The 16,112-nt window shown below is 37.0% G+C and overlaps 1 pseudogene; it reads left to right on the top strand.

Annotated features, from left to right (window-relative positions):
• Positions 1–15,218: 15,218 nt before the first annotated feature.
• Positions 15,219–16,112, top strand: LOC106827454 (putative ribosome-binding factor A, mitochondrial pseudogene; annotated as a pseudogene).

A 16,112-nucleotide genomic window follows, 5' to 3' on the forward strand; every position in this document is an offset into this window, starting at 1 on the left:
ACCGAGCGAGCACGACACTCGGGCCTTTACGACAGTCCGGAAAGCGAGAGCGCAGCAGCCTTCACGCCTCCATTAACATCGGTTTGTTTCTGCGCTTGCTCAGATTCTGGTTTCTCCCTGTCCCGCCCCCTGTTCGCCGGCCCTCCCCTTTTGTACTCGCTTTATCGGTCGCCCGGCGGAGCCGAATGGTGTCATAAAGCTCGCTATTTTATTTGCGTTGGTGGTTACGCGTTCAATAATTAACCAAAATACTGACTACGTTTTGGCTAATTTTTTGGTAACTAAAAATTATAACTAACCACAAAATAATTGACTATTCTTAACGGTACAATTAAACAAAAACATCATGGTTTTAGTGTCTTGCACAACAAATGATACCAAATGATACTCGCTAATGACAAAAAGATAATGGCACCTCATTGTTAAGGTGAATTTGCTTCCAGAATCAGATCAAAAGTGGTAATAAGATATCCTGGGAACTGACTGTACAATCACATAACGACTTCTTAACTATTTTATAAAAATCAGTAGATAGCAAACGCTTCATTATGTGCATTAGGAGGATGTAGGGAAAGAGGATGTAGGCTTTAGAATCAGTCAGACAGACTTCCTTTCCACATCCTAGTGATGCCAATTAGCAGTTGCCTTACTTATTAGACCTTTATAAATCTCAGTTTCCAAAAAAAAAGAGAAAAGAAATAAAATGTCAATTACATCCCAATAAGAAAAGAAAAGCATATCTAAAGCCCCCCCAAAAAACATCTGTTTCCTCCTCTAAAAATTGAGATAATATTATTTGCCTGAAAGCGTTCTTGTGGGATTAAATAAGGCAGTTTATATAATGCTTCAAACATTACTTACCAATCAAGTGTCTAATAAATATTAATTCCCTCCCTTTGTCATCAACTTGTCTTTCTCAATACCCTTTCTTTTGTGCACTCATGTTTTCCATACTGTTCAGTAAAGAAAATATTTAAAAATAATAATAAATAAGAAAATGTAGCAGATTGTTTGGGGAAACTGGAAGAGCATTAGAGTAGGATTTTTCCTCAATCCTCCTATTTTCTCACCCTAAATATAAAATTCTACCTGGACTATCTTATCTACTGCCATAACAGTTAAAACTGTTATGGACTCACGACTTCTCAAAGTCATGTATTTCCAGACCTAACCTGTTTTCTAAAGCTCTTGACCTAAGCTCTTCCATAGACACTAGCCACATGTAGCTGTTGAGCACTTGAAATGTGGCTAATACAAATTGAGTAGTGCTGTAAGTGAAAAATATGCACCAAATTTCAAAGATACAATACAAAAAAATTCTAAAAACCTTAAAAATTTTTAATATTGATTGCATGCTCAAATAATATTTTGGATATATTGAGTTAAATCAGTAATTCTCAAGTGGGGATGATTTTCTCCCCCCCCCCCCCAACCTACCCTGGGGACATTTAACAATATCTGGAGACATTTTTGATGGTCACAACTTGAAGGGGGGGGGTGGCTGCTGGCATCTACTAACAAGAGGCCAGGGATGCTGCTAAACATCCTACAATGCACAGGACAGCCCCCACAACAAAGAATTATCTGGCCTGAAATGCCAATAATATTCCAGTTGAGAAGTCCTGGTCTAGAAAAGACTGAACAGTGTAGTTAGAAAAGGACCAGTACTTTTTCATGAAATTCATAGTAAATGAAAAGACAGACATATGTAGCAGGATATGAGTCAAGAAAAGGGAGACTTGAATCCTGTTTGGTATGCTGAAGGGAAAAGAACCAGCAGAAAATGAGAAGCAAAGGATAGTGGAAATAAAGGGATGCCCAATGGAGGCAGAGGAAATGGGATTCAAAGCTCAGATGGAAGAATTAGCCTTGGATAGGAGAAGGGATAGTCCTTTCACTGAAACAGGTGAGGAGGAGGAGGAAGGGATTGTACAAATAAATTGTTAGTTTCAGGGGTCAAATTGAGGGTTTGCTTAGTGCATGACCTTGGTTTCTCTGTGAAACATGAGGTAAGGCCATCTACTAAGATATCAGGTTGGGAAATGGTTCGGTGGAGAGTAATTAGAAGAGAGAGAGAAAAGATCAGCATAGTCACTAACATGATGGTGGAGAGTAGATGGACAAGAAATCAAAGGTAGGAAGCCCAGAGCAGAAAAGGGATGAGACAGAGAAGACAGGTGCCATGAGGTTGTATTTAGGGGAATAATGATAGATTATAGGGGTGGGAAATATCCCTCACCTGAATTACATACACTAGTTTCCTGATTTCTGCGCTTCTGCTCCCACCACCATCATCACACCACTCCCAATTCAAGCTTAAAGCACTATCAGAGTATGGCAGAAACTGATGGAGACACCAGGTTGCTTAAAATCCTTCAATGACCCTCCATCACCTTCAGGATCAAGTCCTAAGTTCTTAGCTTAGCAAATAAGGCTCTTCAACATCCAGATTCTCCAGTGCCATTTCACGCCACCCCTTCCCACCATTCTGCTCCCTTCCCCTGCTTAGACTTCAGCAAACTTCTCAAACTTCTTATAGTTCTCCAGAAAAAAAATACTGTTCCAATATCTTCCTGCCTTTGCACCTACTATTCCTTGTCTCAAAATACCCTCCCTCTCTCCCCAACAGCCCTCACTCCTGCTTTATCTGCTTAGCAAACTCTTATCCATTCTTCAAAGCCCTCTTTCATGAAGCATTTTCTTACCTCTCCCCAGCTCCTGCAATAGAACTAATAATCACTCCCACTTTTGTATTCTCCTCAATCTTTGTATATACTTCTAAGTACTATAAATTATATATAATTAATATATTATATACAAAATTAATACAATAGTACAAATATATTATTAATTATATATAATTATAATACATATCTTCTCCAAAAAACTAAAATAAAAAATATATATATATAATGTCCTTCTCCCTTTAGTTGAAAAATATTACTCAGTAAATGTTTACTAAACTTACTGAATAAGGAGATTGGGGTTCTAGTCTCGGTTTTGCCACTAAGAAACCAGAAATCCTTAATCTTAATCAAATCCCTTGAACTCTTTCAAAAATTAATTTGACTCACCCTTGGAAAGATCAGGACTATCCAACATATAGTCCAAACCAAATTCAGCCTGTCTGAAACAGCAGTAAAGTGATATTTACCAAATTAGCCTGCACACATGGGCCAGCAGTGCCTAACTATCTGATAGGCAGGAATTTGAGGAGCTTGCTCTAAACCTGGAAATACTGAGCTGAATTACTGGGTTACCTGCAATAAGTGGAGAAAAGGAAAATTTCTAAAAATTACAAGAATCAGAGGGAAAGACTGGTACACCCACCATCCATTGCATACTTCAAAATGGAACAAAGTTTACAAGTGAGAGTAACTGATTATGTGGTCAGCTTTGTGAGCTCTTTGGAGGAAAATGAGCAAAGGTTGGAGATTTAATGCAAGGAGATAGGGAGATTTGGGGAACTTGTTGAAAATATTTACCTCAGATGAAAATTTGGGGGAACAATTAAAAGTATGTAAGAGATGCACTAGTCAGAACACTTAGTGATTCACAACATTTTACTTTCTTATTGATGTACCAAGATATCACTGGAACTTGAAGCCAGAAGGAAAATTTTATAGATTCCACAACACTGCTGGCTTAGCTGAGGCAGTACAGGTCCTCATTAAAATTTTATATAAAAAATTTGATTTCGGGTTATAAGATTGCAAACAGATTGTGTTTAATTTGAGATCATAATCTTTATTATACACACAGAGACAGAGACAGAGAAACAGAAAGAGAGAAGTATCATCAGACACAGCAATTATTTCCTACTACTAAACTCTTTTGAAGTCAATGGAATCATAGATTTTGAAAAATTGAGGTGCTATTTCGTGGAAGGATAACCTCAAAAGACAGTACAATTTTAATAGGTATTTATTGTTTTTTAAGTTCCTCTAATTTCTTTGGAATGCAACCTTTAAGACATATTTGAATTATCTAGTCTAATACTATCAGCATGGCTCAGTTTCTGAAAGACTGAGGGAACAAATCATGGACTAACAAGGAGATATAGAATGCCTGGAATTTTGTAGACAAGCATTTGAAATTTCAAGTATCTGGAAATATTTCTGGCTATCTGACCAAACTCTGGGTATGCTTGAGGCCATCTTGTTCTTGAAAGTATATTTTTAAAGCAAAACTGTACAAAAATGAAAGAGAAAGCCATCATCCACCCATGTAAGCCTCGTGTCACCTCAGTGTAAGTGGTGTCTGAATTGATTGATAATTGTTCTCAGAAATAGTTTAGTCTGCTAATTACCAGTATTTTTATACACTTGGTCAAAGTTAGTCATAGGTTTACCACTGAACTTTTATACTAAGGTGTTTTAACTCTTTTTAGAATGTTTTTTGCAATGCTATTTTTAAAATCCACAATTTCTAAAGGATTCACTTCTGTTAGGAATATAAAAAATTCACAAGTTTCCGATCATTAAAAAGTTAGGCTGTATAATGTGTGAAGTCCCTTAGAGCTCGGACATTTCATGGTTTGCTTCAGATCTAACAAGATTTATGTGAACCCTGTGGATATTACAATTTCAAGTGTGATTTACATACTAGTAAACTATTTGCAAATTCAGAACAGAAAGTAAAGATGTTTCTATATACTTGCTTGTTATTTATAGATCGTGTAAAGTTTTCCAAAAACATTAAATATTTTCCTAAACTATGTTAGTATTTCTTTAGTTGCCTAATGTGTATCTTGACTACGATTTTGGGTTACAGGATCATAAACAAAGACTATGCTTTACTTAGTTTATAGGTTATATGGTACAGTTAAAATATTGATATATTTGGGGAATATTCAAAAACAAGGATATAGAAGAAGGAAGAAAATGAAATGAAACTGCCCATGTAATAAAACAAGATTTAAAAATATTTAACAACTTGAATCTGAATGCCTTTAATACTTAGGGCTTCTGGTAAGATTTTAATTATTTTTAACTTGTGATAGAGCATAAGTCACTATTACATTACTCTTTCAGAAATTTGGAAAGATCGTTTAGAGATTTTAGTTTAATATCTTTATTTTGATATTTACTCAAAATTTTTGTTTTGAAAACATAAATGTGTCAAAGTCGATGATGACCAAACTCTGAAACCTTACTTGTTTGGATTATAAGGATAAATAAGATCTTTCCACTCTGAGCCCTTCCAACACTAATTTAGGATTGAGTTAAACTAGGAAAGAGTGCCACCTACTGAATCAAAATTACTTAAACAGCTCAACAGTAAGTTCCTTTTTCAGAACATGTAAAGTTCTAGCTTTTTTTTCCTCAAAGATGTGCATTTAAGAGGATCTTCATACAGAAAATTTTCTTTAAAAAATTATTCAACTAAGTGCTCCCTGCTAGGAGAAAAATAACAGACTGGCCACATGTGTTTTATCATCCCCAACATCACCCTGAAGATAATAAAGGAATCAAAAAGGTGTGAACCCAAAACAATAAGAAAATGGGAGTAGGTCTTCAGCAAGCGAGTTAATCCACCAAGTATCTGAAAGATAGAAATCAGATAGAGAACTAGTGACTGCCGTAGCAGAGTGAAAAAAAGGTACACCAGAAAATACTACCAGAGGGGCTGCACCAGTGAAAGAGCTCATATGGCCTGCAGAATTCACCAGAGGCTAGGGACTCAGGCCAAAGGCAAGGGAGGCCGAGAAAAAAATGTAGAAATGAAAGAAGAAGAGGTTAATTGTGAGTTTATATGTAGCGTAGTCAAACCTTTCCCTGCCTCTCTTCCCTGCATAAGGAAAACATGGCATCTAGGCTTTGAAGTCCTAGGCGGAAAACAAGGGCAGGAGTTCATAAAGAAACAGATTGAACTAGTTGAGATCCAGAGCAGCTGTGTGACAATCCATGCTAGATACTTACAGGCCCCACCTGCCCACTGCTGCCTGGCAGTAGGCATCACCGTTTCACACAGACTTCACATTTAGTTTTTATACTACATCATTTAAAAATATTTATTGACAAGGAAGATATGCCAGATCTTTGTGGGAAACTGTAACATCAATGAGACCAAGATAAACATTTTTTAAAAATGACTACAGAGAGTAGAGCTAATTTAACAAACAGAAGGGGAAAAATATTTTATACCCTCTAATATGCTCAGAAATTAAAAAAATGATCCTGCATCCTTGTATCAGGAAAAGGACATTACGAAAAAAGCAAGAAAGACTGCTTAGAAATTAAAATTATGATTTCTGAAGTTAAAATTCAACAGAAAAGTTGAAAGATAAAAGCAAGAAAATCTTCCAGGATGTAAGACAAAAAGGAATATGAGAGAAAAGGTAAAAGTTGTAGAGGACCAATGCTAGAGGTAAAATATCTAATAGAAGTTCCAGGGCTGGCCCTGTGGCTGAGTGGTTAAGTTCGTGAGTTCTGCTGCAGGCAGCCCAGTGTTTCGTCGGTTCGAATCCTGGGCACGGACATGGCACTGCTCATCAGACCACGCTGAGGTGGTGTCCCACATGCCACAACTAGAAGGACCCACAACTAAGAATATACAACTATGTACTGGGGGGCATTGGGGAGAAAAAGGAAAAATAAAATCTTAAAAAAAAAAAAAAAAAAAGAAGTTCCAGAAAGGGAGAACAAAGAATAAGGAGAGAAGAAATTATGAAAGAGATAAGAAATTCCCAGAACTGAAGAAGAGTTCTAAAATTCTAAAATGGTTTATTCATTCCTCTCTTGATGGACTCTCAGGGTGTTTTCACCTTTTGGCTATTGTGAATAATGCTGTTATGAGCATTCATGTACAAGTATCTGTTTCAGTCCCTGTTTTCAATTCTTCTGGCTATACACCCAAAAGAAGGGTGGAATTGCTGGGTCATATGGTAATTCTGTGATTAGCTTTTTGAGGAACCATCAAACTGTTCTCGACAGTGCCTGCACAATTTTGCATTCCTATCAGCAATATATGAGATTCCAATTTCTCCATATCCTCGTCAACACTTGTGATTATCTGCCTTTTTTGGTCATAGTCATCCTAGTGGGTATAAAGTGGCATCTCATTATGGTCACACTCTTTTATTGTCTTAGTGGTTACCTTAGAAATTCCCACAGTCATCCTTACTTAACAAAACCTAATATTGTTAACTTTATTCTTCTCCTGGGGAAGAATCTATAAATGGTTTAACCACATTTACCAATACACCGCCCCCACCCCACACACACACATCACTTACGACATCTTTGTCATGTATGTACTGTAATTCTACATCGCTTAAATGCCACAAGACATTAATATTGTTTTTCACATCCCTTACTTTCACAGTCAATGTGATGTAGATTTATCCTCATAATTATTGTTTTCTTTGGTCTCCATCAATTTCTGCATCTGACCTTTCATGCAAGGTTTTCTTTCTACATAATAACAACTTAGAGAATATTCTTTAATGCTTATCTGCTGTTGGCAATATCTTTTATTTTTCTCAAAAGTGTATTAATTTTGTCTTCAATATTGAAATATTTCTAGGGTGGTAGCTATTTTCACACAGCACCTTGGAGATATGTCACTGTCTTCTGAAGCTCTTGTCATTGAGACATCAATGATGTTTCACTGCAGTTTCTTCAAAGTTAATCTATCTTTTTTTTCTGGCTGTTTTAAGATTTTTCTCTTTGTCCTGATTTACTAAAGTTTCATTTTCATGTGTTTAGTTGAGGGTTTATTTTTATTTATTCTGCTTGGGTTTTGTAGGGCTTCTTGAGTCAGTGGATTATCAACAATCATCTCTTCAAAATATTGCCTCAGATCCATTCTTTCTCTTTTTCTTTTGGGACTTCAATTAAACATGTTAGATTCCCTCACTGAATCTGATACATCTTTTGCCCTTTACACTGTATTACCTATTTGTGTGTGTGTGAGGAAGATTGGCCCTGAGCTAACAGCTGTTGCCAGTCTTCTTTTTGCTTGAGGAAGATTGTCGCTGAGCTAACATCTGTGCCAATATTCCTCTATTTTATGTGGGATGCCACCACAGCATGGCTTGACAAGTGGTCTAGGTCTGCACCAGGGATTTGAACCTGCGAACCCCTGCACACAGAAGCAGATTGAGTGAACTTAACCACTACACCACTGGGCCAGCCAGTGTATTACCTATTTTTAAATTACTCCTTGCTTCATCCTGAATAGTTTCTTCTGAAATTTATTCCTGTCACCTAATTCACTCTTCTGTTGTGACTAATCTACTAATCAAGTTTTTTTAAATTTGGTATTGTCTTTTCATGTCTGGATTTCTATTTTTTCCCCCACATCTGCTATGTCTCTTTTTTTTATAGTTTACAGTCCTCTGCTAAAATTTTGAAGCTTGATTTTGTTCCTTGAACACAATAATCACAGTTGGTTTACAAAGTCTGTGCCTGGTAATTCCAATTTCTTGAGTCCCTGTGAATCTTTTTCTGCTAATTGTTTTTTCTGCTGGTTCTAACTTATGGCATCTTGTCTCTTTGTGTGCCTCTTTATCTTTGTATTCAGGACATTGTGCTTGAAATTTTATGATAAAAATCATCTGAAACCTGTTATTGATGTTAACTTTCTCCACAAGGGGTTTTTGTTTGTCTCTGCCAGGTGCTTAAGGTGGTGAGCAGAGCAGGACCAAGGTGTGTAGTTTGCTGCACCACCAGATATGTGAAGAAAGGGCCCAGTCCATATCCTTTCTTCCAGAGAATCGGCCATCATAGCCCTAGCCCAAAGCTGGGGCTGGGTCACCACCCTTGGTGAGCACCATCCATCAATCCTCATTCCTTCAGCTCAGCAAGGCTTCTAAAAGTGAAGCTTAGTCTCTGATTTGCCATTTTAGGATTGGTATACATACCTAGGACAAAAGTGCTCCTGAAACTAATACAATTTTATATGTCAATCACACTTTAATTAAAAAAAAAGTTCCCCTAAATGGCTCACCTCTCTGGGCCCCAGTCCTCTCCCATATCTTGCCTTGTAATTCCTCACTAAATTATTAGCTGTTTCATGATTTTAAGAAGACATTTATAGTTTATCTAGCTGTTTCAGTTATCTTCAGTGGGAAGGTAGGTACAAATTATCTAGTTTACCATAATTTAAGGCCAAATGTCCTGCCTTCAAGGTTTAGTCTTAGGATTCCCTTTTAGCACTCATTGTACCTCACTCTCTCCCAAAGTAATTTCATATGCTACTTTGTGTGTATGCTGCTATCTCAAAATTTTGCCTTTTCCAAGACTTTTCTTCTGAGCACTATATATATATATATATATCTCTTCAACAGCCTAATCTACATCTCCACTTGAGTGTCTCATAGGAGCTAAACCCAAGAGTATATAGAATTGGATTTGCATCTATATGTCAGTGATTCCAGTCATATATACAATATATGTATTCCAATAATATGTATATTATTTCATTCAATTCCTACATCTTCCAGGTAGATATTATCATCAAAGTTTAGTTTGTACAGTATTCCCCCCTTATCCATGGGGGACACATTCCAAGACCCCCAATGGATGCCTGAAACCTTAGGTAGTACTGAACCCTATACATACTATGTTTTTTCCTATGCATACATACCTATGATAAAGTCTAATTTATATATTAGGCACAGTAAGAGATTAACAACAATAACTAATAATCAAATACAACAATTATAACAATATACTGTAATAAAAGTCATGTGAATGTAGTCTCTCTTTCTCTCTCTCTCAAAATATCTCATTGTACTGTAATCACCCTTCTTCTTGTGATGATGTGAGATGATACAATGCCTACATGATGAGATTAAGTGAGGTGATGACTTAGGCATCGTGATGTAGCATCCTGGTCAGGACAGAGCAGGATGGCACGAGATTTTATCATGCTACTCAAAACGGCACATTATTTAAAACATAGGAATTGTTTGTTTCTGGAATTTTCCATTTAATATTTTTGGACTGTGGCTGACCATGGGTAACTGAAACCTTGAAAAGCAAAACCATGCATGGGGGGGATCTACTGTATTTCCCTGATCCGTAGTGAGTCTGAATACTTTTCATTTTCTGTCATGCCAGATTAATGGAAAGAGAATCAGAGAACATAAATAATTTCTCAAAAGTCAAAATCAGTATTGAAAAAGTCAAGTCTTGGTTTTTGCTTCCTGCTAGGATGGAATAACTGAGTATCATTGTCCTGCCTTAAACAATTAGAAAATCAGACAAGATATTTGAAAAGACAGTTTTCAGGTACTAGACAACAAACAACACAAGTCAGTGATTCTGAGAGAAGGGAAATGAACAAAGTGAGCCCTTCAAGTGCTCCAGCTCACTGCCTTTAGAGAGTTTCCAGGTTGCAACACTGAGAGGTGGAACCCAAACACACCCCATTGGTTTCACTGAGTTGAAAGGATAGAGATTCATGGAGGCCCAGGGAGCTAAAATTTGCAGGGCAAACAACCAGAGAAGAGGAAGCTGAACACAGAGAGGGGGAAGCCCACAGGAATTGCAGAAGGGCTGTTTAAGTCTTTGACTGAGTACTGATCTACACGTGCACATGTGTAAACTACTAAGGATAGGAAAAGAGCCATCAGAAGAGTATGTAAAACATCTTCAGAACTCACACAGGGCTGTAAATATTTGTATTTTCCCTCAGTCAGAGTGGACAGACCTCCAACATGTGAGGGCATAAAGTAGAGACCTTAGAATGGTATTGCCTCAGTAGTGGGGCAAAATTAGGCCCAAAATAAAGGCTGTCTGGATCCATCCTAACAATGCTTAAAATCAAGCCTTTAAAAGGTCAAATTTATTCCAAGTACCTAAATGGGGTCCCAGAATAAAACCCAAACAATTAAAGCAATACAAATAATCCAATGCTGGAGAACGTAGAACTCTCAGTGTTTGGCAACCAAAAATGATGGTCAAGAATGCAAAGAGGCAGGAAAATTGGACCCATAACCAGGGGGAAAAAATAATCAGTAGAAACAGATGCAGAAATGACACAGATGATATAATTAGTAGACAAGGACATTAAAACAGCTATTATAAATATACTCCATTTGACCAAGATGATAGAAGAAACCATGATCATGATTAAAAAAATAAAATGGAAGGTAAAAAAACTGCCACACCAAATTTCCTTAGATGAAAAATATAATATCTGAGATATAAAACACATTAGATGGGATTACCAGCAGATTACACACTACCAAATAAAAATATTAGTAAACTTGAAGAAAAAACAATACAAATTATTCAAAATGAAGCACAGAGAGAACAAAATAGAGTATGAGTGAGCTTTGAGAAAATATGAAGCAGCCTAATATAAATATAATTGGAGTCCCAGAAAGAAATATGGGTGGAGGGAGGTGAAGAAGTGGCCAGGAAATTTCCCAAATTTGATGAAGACTATGAACTCACTGATCCAACAAGTTCAATGAACCCTCAAACAAATGATACATGAAGACAAACAGCACTAAGGTACAGCATAATCAAATTGACAAAAACCAATGATTAAATCTTTAAAGCAGGCAAAGAAAAAGACATGACATACAGAAGAAAAAATACAAGAAAGACAGCCCACCTCTCATTAGAAACAATACAAATCAAATGTGAGTGATGTGATATCTTAAAAGTATTGAAAGGATAATTGCCACCAAGAATTTTATACCTAGCAAAAACATCCTTCAAAAAATGTAGAAAAGATAAAGACTTTTGCAGACTTATAAAAGCTGAGCGAATTTATCATCTTTAAGCCAGCACCATAATAAATGTTCAAGTAATCCTTTAGGTCAAAGGAAAATGATACAGACAGAAATTTGAGTCTACACAAAGATATGAAGAGCACCATATATAGTTAATATGAGGATAAATATAAAAAACATTTTATTATTTTTTCTCTCTTTAAAAGATAATTTACTGTCTAAAGCAATAGTTATAACAATATATTGTAGAGTTTGTTACATATTCAACACAATTGTATGGAGGAGAAAAAGTGGAAGTATGCTGTTATATAATTCCTATTCTGTAGAGTTTTGTAACACATAACAATGTTTTGGTCAACAATGGACCATACATATGATGGTGGTCCCATAAGATTAGTACCATATAGCTTAGGTGTGTAGTAGGTTATGCCATTTGGTTTGTGTAAGTGCACTCTGTGATGTTCACACAATGAAATTGCCCAAGGACACATTTCTCAGAACGTATCCCCATCATTAAGTGATGCATGACGTATATGCAGTGTTTCAATATTATTTGAAGGTAGACTGTGATAAGTTAAATATTTGTACTGTCAGCCCTATATCAATGACTAAAAATATAAAAATAAGAGAAACAGCTGCTAAGCCAATAAAGAAGGCAAAACTGAATCATAAAAAACATTCTCAATTAATGCAAGGAAGTCAGGAAACAGGGAAAAAAGAATAAAGGACAGATGAGACAAATAGAAGACAGGATGAGATAAATAAAGAACAAGATGGTGAATTTAAACCCAATCATATAATAATCACATTCAATTTAAATTTATGTAGTCTAAATATTCCAACTAAAAGGCAGAGAATGTCAGAATGGATAAAAAACAAAATCCAATTAAATGCTGCCTACAAGAAACATACTCTAAATTTAAAGTCATAGATAGGATAAAAGCAAAAGGATGGAAGAAGATATACTATGCTAATACTAATAAAAAGAAAATTGAAATGGCTATATTAGAAAAAGTAGATTTCAGGGAAATAAACATTATCATAGATAAAGCCATGTCATCATGATCAAAGGGTCCAATTTATCAACAGATTATAACAATCCTAAATGTGTATGTACCTAATAGAGACTTGAAGTATAGTAATTTAAAAAAAACCGATAGAACTTAAATGAGAAATGCACAAATTAACAGCTAGTGCTAGAAATTTTAACATTGCTGTTGATAATTGATAGAACAGATTAAAAAATCAGTAAGGATGTGAAAAACCTAAAGAACAGCATCAAACAACTTGACCTACATCCAACAACAACATAATACACATTCTTATCAAGTGTACATGGTACATTTCCCAAGTTACACTATATTCTGAGACTTAGAACAAGTCTTAATAAATTTAGAAGGATTTAATTCATACAAAGTATCTTCTAAACTTAAAGGAAGTAAACTAGAATTCAATAACAGAAAGATATTTGGAAAATCTCCCCAAATATTTAAAAATGAAACACAACACGTAAATAACCAATGGGTCAAGGAAGATCACAAAAGACAGTTTTAAATGTTATGAACTGAATGAAAATAGAACCACAACTATTCAAAATTTATAGGATTACATTAAATCTGTGTTTTCAAGGAGATTTATAGAATCAAATGTTTATATTAGAAAAGAAGAAAGCTTTAAAATCAATGAACTAAGCTTCTATCTTAAAAAATTAGAAGAAGAGCAGGGGCTGGCCCCGTGGCCGAGTGGTTAAGTTCGCACGCTCTGCTGCAGGCGGCCCAGTGTTTCGTTGGTTCGAATCCTGGATGTGGACATGGCACTGCTCATCAAACCACGCTGAGGCAGCGTCCCACATGCCACAACTAGAAGGACCCACAACGAAGAATATGCAACTATGTACCGGGGGGCTTTGGGGAGAAAAAGGAAAAATAAAATCTTTAAAAAAAAAAATTAGAAGAAGAGCAGATTAAACCCAAAGCAAGCAGAAAGAAGGAAATATTAAAAAAATAATAAAAATAATGAGGCACATGGGCACCAGCCAGAGGGCTGTGGGGCTCCCACAGGGCCATAGGGGCTACTCAGCAGCTGAGCTGGAAGTGGCTCCTCCGTCTCTTCTGGCAACAAGAACTTGATCAAGAAATTTTCCTCAAAAACCATTTATGTGAGCAATTTGTGTCCAAGGCCCATGAGGAGGCAGGACCAGCTAGAGGGGAGAGTGGTGCCAAAGTCCTTAGAGATCTGGCTGATTAGATCAGTGGGTCTGGGAAGATTATGAAGGGCCTGGAGTGCTGGGATGAGGGGTTTGAACTAGTTGCCTTAAGAACAGGCAGCTAACAAAGTTTTTCATGAGATGTTTCTGAAAGAGAACTCTAAGAGCTGTGTGTAGGATGGCTTTTAGGGTGTAGTGACCTGGAAGCTGAGGGAGATTGCTGCGGTCACCCAGATGGGAGGTGCTAAGTCTCTGTACTAAGGCAGGCTATACTGCATCCTGCAAGAGTTTCTCAAAACATGGTCAGGGGCCCATCTGCAACATGATGAGCTGGAGCAAATGTAACAAGTGTGGATTCCTGAGCACCACTCCCCACCTACAGAATCAAAATCTCAGGGGGTAACACTCAGGAATATCTGGGTTTGTAACAAGCACCCAACCTCCACCACCAGACATCAACTGAAATTCCCAATGAATTAGTGGAAAGTCAAAAAAAACAAATCAAATGCAGGGCCAGCCCTGTGGCCTAGTGTTGGAATCTGCACTCCACTTTGGTGGGCTGGGTTCAGGTGTTCAGATCCCGGGCACAGAGGTACACCACTCATCAGCCATGCTGTGGCAGCAACCCACGTATAAAAAAGGTAGAGGAAGATGGGCACAGATGTTAGCTCAGGGCTAATCTTCCTCAGCTAAAAAAAAAAAAATCAAATCATAAAAGCCCTAGAATAAAATATAGATGATTATGCATCTAAAACTTAGACATAAAAGGACTTTTTAAATGAAAAGCAACAGGGAAAAATACCATGTAGGTAGACTATACTACACAAATCTTAAGAATTTCTATATGATAAAAATATAATTAACAAATTAGGGACCAGCTCCGTGGCAGACTGGTTAAGTTTGCCACTCCGCTGCAGCGGCCCAGTGTTCGGATCCTGGGTGCAGACATGGCACCACTCGTCAGGCCACATTGAGGTGGTGTCCCACACCCCACAACTAGAAGGACCAGCAACTAAGATATACAACTATGTATGGGTGGGGTTTGGGGAGATAAAAGCAGAAAAAAAAAAAAAAGATTGGCAACAGTTGTTAGCCCAGGTGCCAATCTTTAAAATAAAAAGAGAACCACTGCTCTATGTAAATGTCAGCTGCCATTATTAAAAAAAACAAAATTAAATCATAAACAACAAACAGAGAAATATCTACAAGTATGGCAAAGGGTCATTATCTTTATTGTATAAAGAGCTTATATAAGCTGATAAGAAAAACACAATGGCCCCCATAGAGACCTTGACAAAGGCATGGAAAGATAATTCACAGAAAAATATAATTGGTCAAAAGTGTTTTGTCTACCTCACTAATAATGACAGAATGTGAAAAAGACCCCGCCGAGTTGTCATATCTCTTTAGACTCCTCTCAACTGTGGCAGTTTCTCAAATTTTCCTAGTTTTTGATGATCCCAACAGTTTTGAGGAGTCCTGGTTAGAAAAATGTTTTGGTATGAAAGTCTTTCCTTGGGATCTCACTTTTCCTCAAATCATGTGAGCTGGAATTCCTAATGAAGAACACCTCAAAGGAAACCAAGAAAGAGGACCATGTGCAATTAAGGGCCCCGGATGGCCCTTCTCTATAAAACACTGACGGATTTGCTGGGCATTTCTGAAGTGAACCAAGAGATCTATGACCCAAACATGGAGTTTTCCAAGGTGTCTCTTACTTGAGACCTCTCAGCTTGCTGTGTATATTGGAAGACAACTCTTTTTGCTAATAGAATGAGCACACCGAAGCCATCTCATAGAAAAGCACTGTACATATGAGGCATTATTTGATGTCTCAGCAGATCCTGAGGAATGAGCTGCCTATGGTTTTTGTCCTAGTCATACAAAATGCAGCTCTGAGATTGATCAGTTAATGGCATTTGCTCATTGTAGACCCCAAGTGAGAAAGAAGACTTTGTACAAAATGACTTACGGATCCCTACTACAGTTCATCATAATCTGATGCCATGGAATCTGCTGTGCACTCAAGTTGTGTGGAATTAATCACGAGACACTCAACAAGCAGATAATAGGATAAAAAAAGAAGAGAGAGTGCTTGGAAGTTTGAGTCCAGTGTGGTCAAAACAAGAACAGAAACAACTGGCTGAATTGACAAAGCAAATGAAAAAGAGAAGAAGAAAGCAAAGCCCCTCATGGATGATGACATCCCCCTAA

The sequence above is a fragment of the Equus asinus genome, chromosome 2 (assembly GCF_041296235.1).
Source record: "Equus asinus isolate D_3611 breed Donkey chromosome 2, EquAss-T2T_v2, whole genome shotgun sequence".
NCBI classification, from domain to species: domain Eukaryota; kingdom Metazoa; phylum Chordata; class Mammalia; order Perissodactyla; family Equidae; genus Equus; species Equus asinus.